Source organism: Marmota flaviventris, chromosome 2, assembly GCF_047511675.1.
Source record: "Marmota flaviventris isolate mMarFla1 chromosome 2, mMarFla1.hap1, whole genome shotgun sequence".
NCBI lineage: Eukaryota > Metazoa > Chordata > Mammalia > Rodentia > Sciuridae > Marmota > Marmota flaviventris.
The window spans coordinates 14,213,067-14,227,191 of record NC_092499.1 but is presented as its reverse complement, the minus strand read 5'-3'; the positions used below and the strand labels follow the sequence as shown (position 1 = coordinate 14,227,191).

Sequence of the window (14,125 nt, the reverse complement as noted above, 5' to 3'; positions counted from 1 at the left end):
ACAGGTTCAATTACTAATACCAAAAAAAAAAAAGAAACCATAATAGTATAATCCTCAGAGGAAATATAACAATTGCTAGAGATAAAAGTAAAACTTGGAGAAGTTAAATAAATGATCCAGAGTTGCACAGTTTATTAACTGGAGAAGTAAGGGCAATGACTTGAAGCATCTGCTCCACAGACGGTGCTTTCACAGGCCTCTTCCAGCTGCTCTTGTCCCTTCTGATGTGACTTCACTGCTGCTTATCAGAACAGCCTCGTCAGGCAGTTGGTCTTGCTAATTAGTGTCAGAAAACATGCCTTCAAAGCAATAATTATGTCCTTTGACTCTTTAAACCACTTACAGCCAACACAGAAGATGTTTTAAATATATATTTGGTCACATAATTTCATTATCTTAGGGGTTTTTCCCAATTAAAGTTTTGAAGGCTCATCAGACTACCGCAGACCTTGAGAGCAGATGTCTGATTGGATCCATACTGAGTTGTTGTTTTAATGGCTAGAGTAAACAATTAGTTTAAATCTTTCTGAGAATGTGCCAAACTAAAATTATGGTGGACCGATTTTATAGCATGGAACTTAAGCAATTTAGGTTGTGCAGCAGGGCAACCCGGCTGGTTTCTTAAGAAAAGGACTTGTCCTTGTTGGCAGAAATGTCTGCAACCTTGCAGAAATCTCCTTAATTTTTACCAAGTTATTTTAACCTACCTGCCCATTAAAGCAGACGAATCTGAATTTGTCAATGAAGAGCTACAATCACGGTTCTGGCCAAAAATTAGAACCTCAAATTGTCTATAGACCAAATATCATCAAATGTTGAGTTATAAAAAAAGGTATATATGAAAGACAATACAGTACTCTATCTACCCTTCTCAACATGCTATTGTGGCTTTGAACAAAGGCAGAGCAGAAGAATACCACAAACTTGGACAACACTGTTTTGGAAAAAACTATACACTGTTATCTTGTTCCAAAGGCTTCTAGCAGGAAGCCTCAAGAGTGATATGAAAGGGCTCTATTTAGGAAGCTTGGTGAAAGCTGTCCACCACATCATACAGTGGCTCCTAAAGGAAGCCCTATTAAGACCGTTTCTCCTAGGTCACAATGCTTCACTTGGGGACTTTAAAAATAAAATAATTTATCTTGATATCAAATTCAGAGAAAACTGCAAATTTCAGTGTAAGGAATCTCCATATACTCATTAGGAAAGTTCACCAATTGTTTCCATTTTGCTTCTTTTGCTTTAGAATTCTCTTCCTGTCTGTTTTTATACATGGCACAAAAATTTCCTGACCCACATTGGAGATATCATGCTCCTCTACTCCTATGTACCTCAATGTGCATCTCCCAGGACATGCTCTCACACTCCCACGGTGATTTAATATCAGAACCTTCAACTATGATAAAAATACTATTACCTAATATATTCCTATTCAAATTTTATCATTTGCCTAATAACATTCTTTGCAGCTACTTTTATTCAGTCCAGGATCTAGTTAAAGATCATATATAATGCCTTAGAAATGACTGTCTGAAACTTTCTTTCCTTCTTTCTTGATCTTGACACTCTGAAGAGGAGAGGCTTGCTATTTTGTGGACCAACCTTCAATTTGGATTTTATATGGTGTTTCCTCATGATTAGACACAGATTCCTGGCTAATACCAGTGCAATGATTTTACCCTTCTTAGAACAAATCAGGACGGTCCTCTCCTCAACTCTGGTGTTACTGATCACCTCCTTAGTGCAAAGTCATGAGTGGAGTTTGCCAGGATTCTCCACACCATAAAGTATGTTTTCTTTTGTAATTAATTGGCAAACTGTGGGGTGATCAATTGAGACTATGTAAAAAAAAATCCTGCTCCTCAACAAAGCATTCCTCCCTCTTTCTGACAGGAGTGATGGTTGTTGAACTCCATCACCCCGTCTCTCATTGGCTTTCTTCCAACAAGAGAAGAGCTTTCCCTTCGCCCCGTTTATTGTTCTTTCCTACTTTCTAGCACAACAAGATGTTCTAGTTTCATCTTGTACTCTTCTAGGCTTTATTTTAATACAGCCATCACGGATAGATCATTATCACTTTACATAGCTCACTCCACATAACCAGACAACCGCAGGGAAATGGGACAGCAAAGGGCCGGGAGATTAAGTGCTGTGTCTAGGATGCTGCAGCCAGGAAACGCTGAGACCCAGGGGTGAGCTCAGTTAGCACTCGAGTAAAGAAGAGGAAATAAAAAGGCAGGTTTGCAGAGGAGCAGTAGATTATTTAGCTTGGCTGGAACTTGCGTATCAGAGCACAATAATGGGAGTGGGGCTGGGAAAGACAGGCCGAGACTGGGCCAGACTGTTCTAAAAGCCTGACTATGGAGTTGAGACTATCTCTTCAAGTAAATAGGAGTCACTGGGAGATTTTAAGCAGTGGTGTGTCCCAATTATGGCTGTGTGGGAAGAAAACTAATTAGTAATATCTTTAAAGGATGGACTGGAAGGGATTGAGAGGGGTGAAACAAAAAGACATTTCAACTGTTTATCATTTTCTGCTATTAAAAATAAAACTGCTTCTCCTGACACACACAGGAAATCAATTCCTGTGGCCTGAACTGTGTGCTGAAGTGAAACCACGTGGTTCTTCTACATACCAACCGTGGGGCCGTGGCACCTTTCACAGAGATGACAATCTATCCCCTTAAGGAGTGGATGAGATGGGTTTGAAAAATGCCACGAGTGCTGCCTGATAACAAATAAAAACTGAAGAATCTAAAAATTACATTAAGAAATATTTGCCAGCTCTCATCTCAAACAGCTCCATGGTTCTAGATACAGGAATATAGGATTTTCTGGCCTATAGATAAAATTAGAATAAGATAAGAAAATAATGCCACAAGAAATACCCTGGTATATACATCTTGTCTACTTGGGCAGGTACAGATTGGTAGGACACATTCCTAAAACTGAATTAGTGAGACACAAAATACCTTGTATATTAAACTTTTATAACTGCTATCAATTTGGGGGGGGTAGGGGTGTACCAGGGATTAAACTCAAGGGCACTCGGCCACTGAGCCACATTCCTAGACCTTTTTGTATTTTTATTTAGAGACAGGGTCTCACTGAATTGCTTAGTGCCTGCCTCCCTTTTGCTGAGGCTGGCTTTGAACCCGTGATCCTCCTGCCTCAGCCTCCTGAGTCGCTAGGATTATAAGCTTGTGCCACCACACCTGGCTTGCTATCAATTTTTGATAAGCACTGTGTTCAAAAAGGTTGAGGCCATTTATATTCCACACCAACAGTGAATGGATGCCTTTTAAAAATGTCTAACTCTTGTTATTAACAATATCTTTAATTTTTGTTAATCTAACAGGCAATGCCAAGATACAGAGAATTTTAAGGTTCAAAAGAAAGGAGAGCAGAAGAAAATCTGAGGGTCTTCTGCAGCTCGACTGGATATATTTTCAGTGAAGTAGGACAAATCATCTCTGCCAGACAGGAAGAGAGTGATGGGGCTGAGGGTTCAAGAAGGAAGAAAGGTAGGAAAGTTCATATGCGGTTCATGAGAGAAAAGTAAAACATTTTGCTAACCTTCCAGGAGGTTCTGTTAAGATTGTCAGCATGGATTTCATGCCAGACCCAAGAGACACATTTTATTGATCTATAAGGAAAGCTTAGCAACCTGGAATTGGAAATAGAGATCAGAGGTGATCCAAGTGACAGCAGTGTCAGGTGAGGAGGGAGAATTGGAGGGTGAGCAATTCCAGGGTACCAGCAAGGCAGGTTCCAGGTTTGCAAGGATGACAGGAACCAGAAGGCAGTGGGGAGAGGAACAGGAAGGCAGGGTTCAAGGGGGATTAAAGACTGCCTGAGGAGTGCAAGAAACGGGGAGAAGGAAGGTCGTGGCCAGAGAAGACATCTGACGTTAAGGTCTCCAGGTATGGATGGTTTGACCATGGCCCAATGTGTAGCTATTCTTACTTGGGAACGGCTAATGTGAAGTAACAGGTCAAGATGTCTGACTTGGAGTTGAACTGGTTATCACTACTGCTCCTAGGACTGTGGGGGGTGATGGAGGGAAACTGGAGGAAAAGAAAACCAAGTCTGATGAGCAAGTCATTGGAAAGGCACCTGTGTGTGTCCTAGGAGTCAGTAAATGACAGGACCGAGAGGAGTGGAGAGAAAAAAGTTCTCAGGAAAACCAAAACTCCATTGACAAGTAACTACTGAAAATGACATTTAGCCACCATCACTTTGTTGAGTTCCAGGAGCAGAATGGGAAGACAGGTGGTCTTCCATGAAAGGGACTGCTGGGGAAGAAACACCGTTCAAGGACAGAAGTTTTACTTAGGACAAAAGGACAATAAAGTGTGCTTGTTAAGATTCAGGACCTGTGCACACAGGGTTACTCATGGAGCTCACGGAAAGGGTTAGAAGACGACGAGGGACAGGGGATGTGCAAGTAGGAAAGATCCTAATAAATCAATATATTAAAAAAATATCCAAAACTTCTAAAACATTAAGTGCATACAAAATGAAGCTTTATAGTGAGTTCACTGTCAGATTCATACCTATCTAATTACATATTTTATATTTTACTCTAAAAGCTGATTTAAATATATTTTGATAGAAAGTCTAGTTGAAGTTTGGCACCGATGAGACAGACCTTAAAGTCTCAGGGCAGTTTTCCCACTTGCAGACACAGAGTCTAACATTAGCAAATATAAGGCACTCGTGTTCAATGCGAGAAATGAATAAACATGTAATAGCCCAATCACTGGCTGCTATAGCTGCAAAGGAGTCTTAGGGTAGATAGTTCATCTCAAGTTTTAGCATTGATTAAAAAGTACAAATAAGATGTTGTAACTGCTAAAAACTGCAACTGAAATGGGCCAATGGGGAGCAGAAAGAAAGTAGGGAAAGGTAAAAGGGAAGCTGTAGTGACGTGGTAAGAAAATCTTTCTTAACAGACATGTACTGGCATTCTGATCCCTTCTCCTAAGAAAGTTCAGGATAAATCTTGAGACTTAGACTGTTTATAACTGAAGAACAAAAGAGGGCCATGAACAGTCCATCTTTTAGACAATAATTAGACAGGGACAGAGTGCTTGCCTAGCAGGCAGGCCCTGAGTTCAACCTCCCGCACCACCAAAACCAAAAACAATAATTAGAAATAAATTGGAAATAAACCTGTATATAGGCTCTGAAGCTGTCAAATTTCATCAATTGTGACTCTTCTAAAAAATAGTGACCAATTTATAATTATACTGAGATTTATTTGCAATCCATAACAGTGGAAAACTCATATGATCCTGGTATTGACAGTTGGTTCCTTGATTAAACTAAAGGGAATTTCTTTGTTATATGAATATGATTAAATCTCAATTATTTTGAATTTGTTAAATTGTATTTTACAGATAGAATGACTCACATTCTATAGCTGCAAATTATTAATAGAAATGATTTTAATTTCCATGTGATATTGTCACGAGGACTAAATGAGCTATCGAGGATAAAGGCTGGAGCAGAAATACAATAGACACTTATTCCATGGTAACTAATGGCTATTGTTATTATTTATACACATCAATTCTAACTTATAGAATAGAAAAATACTGTCAACTTTAATTATTACAACTTAAATATAAAAATCTGATTTATAATACCCAGACCTATCTGTCAATATAAGCAGAATTTCAAGGCTTATAAATGCTTAACATATATTTCTATAAAGTATTACTTGAGTCTAATTAGTTTTAGTTAATGCTAAAGGGAAATTTTCTTAAGTAACTGATTTTTTTGGTGCAAAATTTAAATTTTCAAAAAATTTGTTTTTTATACAAGGGCAATTAATTTGCTCTTACAGACCCTTGTGTTCTGGTATTTGGGGTGTCAGATGAAGAATTCCGATACTGTGTCTCAGAACAAAAATAACAGAAATCACACAAATACAATGAAAAAGTCAAAAGCACAAAAACTCTTCCATTTTAAAACACACTACTATTCTCCCTAAATCCTGCATGTCACATCTTCCCTCTCTTCTTTCTTTGGTGGCCAACTTCTATTAAGGGAGGTCTATGTGGAGGACATTCCTTTCTTACCCAATGTTCACTTCAGAACGCTGCTTAACAAATTACCTCAGACCTAGTGGCATAGACAACATAAATTTATTATTTTACCATTTGGGTCATTAGAAGTCTAATATGGACATCACTGGGCTAAAATCAAGCTGTTGGTGGGTTGCGTTTCTTCTAAAGGCTCTCTCTGGGGACATCTGTGTCCTTGCCTTTTCCAGCTTCTAGACAGAGGTTGCCCACATTCCTTGGCTCAGGGCCCCCTTCTCCACCTTCAAAGCCAGCAATGGCAGTCGAATCCTCCTCACATGGCATCTCCTGCTTCCCTCTTCTACCTGTGAGATGGTTACAATGGGCCCGCTCAGGTAATTCAGGATAATCCTCATATTTTACAGAGTCTCTCTTCCATCTATACCTTTTGCCAAGTAATATCTATACCTTTTGTCATGTAATCCAACACAGTCACAGGTTCTGGGGATGAGGCTGTGGGCATCTTTGGGGCCATTACTCTGCCTGCCACTGCGTCCATTCACTCCTTAATACACTACAGTACAACTTCACCTTCACTACACCACTGTAGCCTATGGTTAAAAATAACTCATGTTTCTAAAATCTGTGAATTTTACATTACTTAAATTCTACTGAACATTTCAGCTGCACTTTTGCAAATCATGGAAAGAATATTTCCAAAAGAACAAAGAGAGACTGACACAAGAACTGCCCTGAGGGATCAGCACTGAGCCTCTCAAAATTGCTGGGATTAGACCACTGAATTTTGGGGTAGTCTGTTATGCAGAAAAGGCTAATTAATATCGTAGTAACTTATAGATCATTCTTAGAACTACTAAGTGACCTGTTCAAGATCATATGGGAAGTGACAAAGCCACAATTTAAATCCAAGTCCATTTGATTGCAAAAACTGAAGCCCCGTCTGATCTGACCTCACCACCAGGACTCTGTGGCATTCACCTTGGCCTTGTGGGTAGTTAGGTTTCTAATGCTCCACACATCTTCCTGTCTTCAGACTGACACACATGTTGGATGCATCACTGGGCCTTAATATTCTTCCCCATCTTCTCCTTTTGCTCAGTTATGGATTATTCTTGCTCTTAGTCATAGGTGAAACTTTTTTCAAGAAGGTCTTCTCTGATAAACCAGATTAAATTTAGGACTTTTCATTATACACTGTCATTAGTACCCTTTGTGTTTCCTTTCCAGTGCTTATTTCAATGGTAATTACTTAATGGTGTACTAATTTGTTAATGTCTGTTTCCATTTTAAACTCAGAGGCCCCAAGGACAAGGATTTGGTGTAGGTTGTTTGCTACTAGATGCAAACACCTGGCACACAGTACTCAGGCAAATATTTGTGGAAGGAATAAAGAGTTTAAAATTGTCTATACCTTGATACAGTTCACATATTATATTAAAGGAGGCAATATCCCAAAGAGAAAACCTACATGATAAAGAATCTGAAGCCAGGTATTGTTGTGCAGAGGGATCCATCATTTATTCCTCCATAGTTGAGTTTCGTTGAGTTTCTAAGTGTAAGGCCCACAGACTGTGGGAAAAAGGCCTTCATCAAAAGTCTGAGAGAAGCTTATGTCTAAAGAAGTAACAAGTTAGAATGTTTAAGACTTCCCAGTGAGCAGTAATTTTAGTATTATGACACAGTCATATGTTCTTTTAGAAAGTAATTCGAAATTGTAATGTTATAATGCCAGATTGATTTTATTTCCAGTGCTGGGGACTGAATCCAGGACTGTTCTATCACTGAACTCCATTCCCAGCCTTTACTTCCTTCCCTCCTTTCTTTCTTTCTTTTTTTTTTTTTTTTAAGTTGCCCAGGAAGTAGCTAGGATTACAGGAATGTGCCACTATGCCCAGCCCTTTAAAAGAAGTATGTGTATAAGTAGGTATGTATGTATATATTTTTTTCTATGCCACCGTAAGGATGTTCTTTTAATTCTGGCCACGTTTCTGCCACATGAGAGACACAATTTATATCTCATTTTAATAGTAACTAATTGTATTCAGATATTCAACAACAGCAAATAGATTTTATTTTTTGTTATATGGTACCTTCCCTTGGATTCAGAATAGCATGCTGTGTGTGTATGTGTATACGGTAGAGACTGAAGGAGGAAGAAGAAGCCTTTAAACAAGTAAATTTGTTTAAAAAATGACTTAATGCTGAGATTTTAAACAGAAGGTCTCCATAAAATTTCTGAAGATTCTAGCAGTTCCCTCAGACAAAATTATTTGTAGAATTCTGACAATGTCTTACAGGTAAAAGGATACCTGCTTTCAGTCAAAATTACTACTTCCTAAACAGAGACTATTTATTAGATTGGTGCATTTCAAAACAAAAAGATCAAGTGTTCAAAGGCACAACTTTCTGGACCTGCACTATTAACATCGCTGGTGAGAAGCCCTGTATTAGAGCATCAGGAAACACACTCCTCTTACTGAACAGGAAAGGCACTGTGACTTCATCAGAGTTTCAGCTCACGTCCTCTGCGCACATCTTGAAATCTCTCTACTGTGCTTTAGTCCACTTGCTTCTACAAGCAGATGGAGAGACTGAACTCCACCGTGATGGTGCGTTCCATAAGGCTTGATATGTTACAGAACTGGAGAAACAGCCTCTGCTGCACTATTTTCCACTGAGGATGCAAAAGAAGAACCAGTGCCAGGGAGTGCTCCTCAGGCTGTCTCACTCCTGCAATCTTTTCATGAGAGCCCGCTCGTGGGAGGGGAAGTGGCAGAACTGATAGAAGAACTGCTTTCAAGGAAAGAGTGTCTATTCTGCTTTCACTCTCCAAATACCTACCTGTTTCCAGTCCCAACTTTCACTGATGTCTGTCTATCTTCCAACCTTTCCATTTCCAGTTCCCTTACTTAGAACTTCTGTCACGGTTCTTAATGGTGGTGACACCTTCCTTCATTGAAATCCTTTCAAAGCTCTGAGAGTATCTATCTACCAACTTGTGAATTTTTCATATTTACTTAAAAGCTAGGAAGTTCCTTCAGTTACTGTCTGTTCTGTCATTCTAGCAACTGCAATAGAGCATGAACATTCTGTTACCATCTCAGCAAGTATTGTCACCCTTGCAATTTCTGAGATGAAACTAATACTCAAAAGTGAAACTTTAATGTTTTACATACCTCTTAATTCCTGCTGAAAGAATGACTCATGATAATAGAACTGTCGGCAAGACTGAGGTGGCATTCATTATGGAGAACAATCCTTGGCATCACCTTTATAAATAACTTTGTGACTTGCTTCTTTAATGTCTTATGAATTCTCCTGATTAATCTGACAGTTTAATGCAGTCACAGATCAGCTAGTGTTTTGACAAAATCAACAGACTAGAGAACACCAGAAGAGAAGGTTTTTTACAGATTATTTTCCATACACAACTCCTTCCCACTGTTGTTGAAATAAATATGAGTTTCACATGAGACAGAAGAGATAAAAATATTTTTACATCTCTTGTTGTGACCATACACAAGTACCAAAAACCTTGTAAAGAAGATATGTCTTTATGCTTTAAGATTTGGGAAGACAAAGAAACAGATCAAAACGGCAGCACCCTCAAGTCAGAGGTATTTTTTACCGAACAGTGTTAGGGAAACTAAGCAGCTATTTTTTAAAAAGATTTAATTGGATCCTTAATTCATGTTGCACAAAGAAAAAAATCCATCTGGATTAAAGGCCTCCATGCAAAACATAAAACCATTTAAGTATTAAGAAGAAGGAGAAAAAAACCCAGTGAGTTCCTTTATAAAAATCAGAGGTGGTCTTTTAACTACAACACAAAATCCAAAGCCAAAAAAAAATCCATAATCAATAAAAATAGTTTAAAAAATACATTCCACAATACAATTTTTTTTTGTGTGTGTGTGGTGCTGGGGATTGAACCTACAGCCTTGTACATGTGAGAAAGAACTCGACCAACTGAGCTATATCCCCAGCCTATACATTTAAATTTTTGCATGGTTAAAAACATAATGAACAAAGCCAAAAAATAAGTGGAAAACGAGTAAATATTTACAATGCATACCAAAATGGTTACTCTTTCTAGGGGCTCTTAGAAATTGAGAAGAAAAAAATGGGTAAAGGGTACAAATAGGCAATATAAAAAGAGGCTCAGCAAGGGTGGGGGTGGGGCAATTGGGTGGGGGGTGAGATAGAAAAGCAAATGAACTCTACAATGAGACAACTGCTCACCTAAGAGGCACATATCTGAAGTTTGATGACACACTCAGAGGAGGCTCTCTCACACAGTGCTAGGGGGATTGTAAAACAGCACAACTTTGCAGGGTGCACAGGTGCATACCTGTAATCCCAGCTCCTTAGGAGGCAGAGGCAGGAGGATACCAAGTTTGAGGGCAGTCTGGGCAACTTAGCAAGACCCTGGATCAAAATAAAAAATAAGGGCTGGGGAGGTAGGTCAGTGGTAGAGCACTTGCTTATTAGCATGTGTGAGGCCCTGGGTTCAATCCCTAGTTTTGCAAAAAACAAAAAAACAGAACTCAAGAAAGAACTTTATGAATTGATACGGAGTTCATATTTTCTGTTGTATTATAAACATGTTCTATTATATTAAGATTATAAAGTGTCAAAACATCACACAGAATATTTTCTAAGGACAAAAATGTAACATTGTAATGAAAGGATCAGGCTATAATTTATGTAGTCTAATTCTTGTATTAATAACTATGAATAACTAGAAATCAGTTTTCTTCTAATTTGATATTATATATAATACACAATTTCATCTAAGGTATATTCCAGCCCAAAATGTTTAACTTCAATCTGTCAAGACTTTAGATTTAACTTCCCAATTATTAGAATTCAGCAGAAGCAAGAATAAGCTAGAAGACACTACAAGGACACAACCAAGTAAATATCCCTGGATTACACAAACTAGCTGCCCAGGCACTGTAGCTCCAGCACTTGAAAGGATGAGGTAGGAGGGTCACAAGAGCCCATGCGTTTGAGACCAGTCTGGGCAAAATCAGTGAGACCCCATCTCAAAAAACCAAACCAAACCAACCAACAAACCAATCAAACAAAAAAACAATAGTAAAGGGCAATTCTGTGACCATTAGTGAAGTCGGAATGTGGACTTGGTGGCAGATGACCACAGATTCTTTGCAGTTCCCCTCATCAAGACGTGGACCTAGGCGGGTGGTGCTGGCAGGGAGGCTGTGTGAGCTCCAGGACTTGGCCTCGGGAAGTCTTGCAGCCTCCACCTTTGCCCTCTTGGCAGTCTTCATGGCTGCCCTCAGATTGCCAGGCTGTCAGGAAGCTGCTCTACTGTCCTGGAGGGTGAGGGGCCATGAGGAGAGGTGAGGTGGCTCAGCCAAGAGCCACCACCAACGGCCAGGCATGAACATAAAGGCACTGTAGCCCGTGCAGCCCAGCTGACTCTGATCACTACCTGAGTGGGCCCAGACCAAACCGCCAGGGCCACCCTGTCCAGCCAAGCCACAGAATCATGAGAAATAAATCACTGAGCAACTAAATTTTAGGTGATTCATTATACCACCATAAATAATGTTTTATAACTGGGGATTGAAGGAAATGAAAATTTATTTGCTGCAAAAGGTAGACATCATTAACTGAAAAAAAACTAGTTATAAATTTTAAAACACTAGTTATAAATTCTCATTTTGATAAACCATGTATGCAAAAAGGTACACAGACAAAAATATCTAGGATATACATTAAGTAGTAACAAAGGTGTATACTCAGATGCTCAAGTTATGACAGTGTTCTGTGCCAATAAACCCAAGGTAAATTGAATATATCATTATGTGGAAAATGCAATTAGTATGTCTAATGCTTGAAACATCCTGAGTTGGCAACACAGTGTGCTGTAGAGTCTGGCTTGGTGACCTCTGTGATCATGAGACTGACCACTGCCTAGCATCAAGAGAGAGAATCAAACCACATATCACTAGACCAAGAAAAGATCAAAATTCAAAATCTGAATAAGATTTGACTGGATGAATACTGCTCTCGCACCATCCTAAAGTTGAAAAATGGCAAGTCAAACCATCTTAAGTCAGGAACTATTGTAATAAGGTAAACTCTGGGTAATGAAAATATATTTTTATATTCTTATTTTTTCTTTTCTGTATCTTCCGGATGTATATGTATTATCTTTGTAATAACAGAATATTCTTTAAAATATCATTCTTTTTAAAAAAGATCTATAATGTTTATTTGGTCATCAGACAAAGGTCAGCAGGGTCCCTGAAGAGACTACTAATTTCCTACTATCACCTCACAAAGAAGCTGAATGAAGTCAGTGATCAATAGTATCAGTTATCAATAGACAACAGGCTGCACGTATCTCCCCAACGCTCTTCTACTGAAGCCCCAAATCCTCGGTACCTCAGGATGTAACTGGATATGAAGTTACAATGAGGCCTCTAGGGAGGCATCATCACAGGAAGAGAAAACTGGGACCCAAAATGAGACACCGGGGTATGCATGCCAAGAGAGATGGCCATGTAAAGAGACAGCAGGGAGCAGCCCTCTACAAAACAAGGAACAGGCCTCAGAGGACACCAACCCTGCTGACACCTCCATCCTGGACATCAGCCTCCAGAACTGTGAACAAATAAATCTCTGCTGTCTAAGCCACCCAGTCTGTGACATTCTGTTATGTCAGAGACTAAGTGTTATAGCTGAATATTTGAAAAATTGACCTAATGTGTGTCAGAGCACTACAAATAATTACTAAACCATAAAAATAGTCTTTAAAAGTTCTGTTCTAAATTTCTGAAAGGTTTTCATCTTTAAAATTGAACAACTACTTTAAACATGTACAAAAAGAAACTGGTAAGTGAATCTATTAGGACAGGGCCTGCTTTCTAATGCACTGCCAGGTTAGGGAACAAACACGTCACCTAGTCCGTATTCCACTCTTGACCGGCACAGAAACAGGTCTCCTTGTTTTGTTTTATATCTGTTTCTTTATGGGTCACTGACAAAGAGCAAAAATAATGAAAAGCTAACAGCTAAAAAGCAAAATGATTAAGGACTATTGCTTCTTAATCAGATACAAAGTATTTCATCTCCTTTTAAATTAAAAACATGATTTACAAAAATGACACTATTCAGAATACATAATAAAAAACATGGTGAGTACAGTTACCATATCAGAATAAAATAAGAAGGGAGAGAGGAAAGGCAAAAGAGAGAGGAAGGAGGAGGGCGAGAGGCAGACTGGGGTGCAGCCGCAGGGCAGGGTCACAGCTCCTGGGCTTACAGCTCCTGGCTCGTGTGACCTTCACATGATTTAAAGAGGGAAGGTCAAATGAGACAGTCATTTCTTAAACAGCCCTCAGTGACCTCCTAAGCCTTCCTTGGGTGAAGAACTCAAATAAACTCAGGCCCAAATTCAAGCACAGGTATTTATTTCTATTTATTTTCCATGTGAATATCTGTTTTCATTCTGTATTTTTCACTGTGAAAAATATTTAAAGCTACTGTATTAAAATGTTCTATCCCTTACAACACTGTTACTGACACTAAAAAAATACATAACAAAAAAACCAGTCAATAACATACAGTATAGATACACACACAAGGCAGGCTGAGGGCCGTGTGTTGACTCACTGGAACAATAGGCAGGTATAACATTAACAGGGACTGTGACAGGACAGGAGAGATTGTGCACAGAGAAGATTCAGGGTTGTTAGTTGATGGTAAGCATTCCACAGGGAGCCTGAAGTATAACTTCATGGCTGAAAAAGCGAATGCAAATTTAGGCATCATCAATAAAAGTATACTTTCCAAAATGAGAACATTTAATATAATTGCTAAATTTATATAAAACCCTGTTTGCAACCACTAATAATAGAAGAACAGAGACTGTACTATTTAGCCACAAGAAGACAGTCTTTGGAAGAAGTCAGGTCTGAGTCCCAACCTTAATTTTCAACCTTACACAAAATATGTAACTTCAGGGAATGCACCTTCTAGAACTCTGATGTGCATACTGAGGGGATCCTGTGGTGTTGTGAGAGTCACTGGCACCATGAACA

The 14,125-nt window shown here is 39.0% G+C and overlaps 1 protein-coding gene across 3 annotated transcripts in view; it reads right to left on the bottom strand.

The window, feature by feature from the left end:
- The window catches only part of Rps6ka5 (ribosomal protein S6 kinase A5), a 188,633-nt gene that overhangs the window by 95,510 nt on the left and 78,998 nt on the right, over positions 1 to 14,125 (bottom strand). The gene's annotated exons all lie outside the window — the stretch shown is intronic.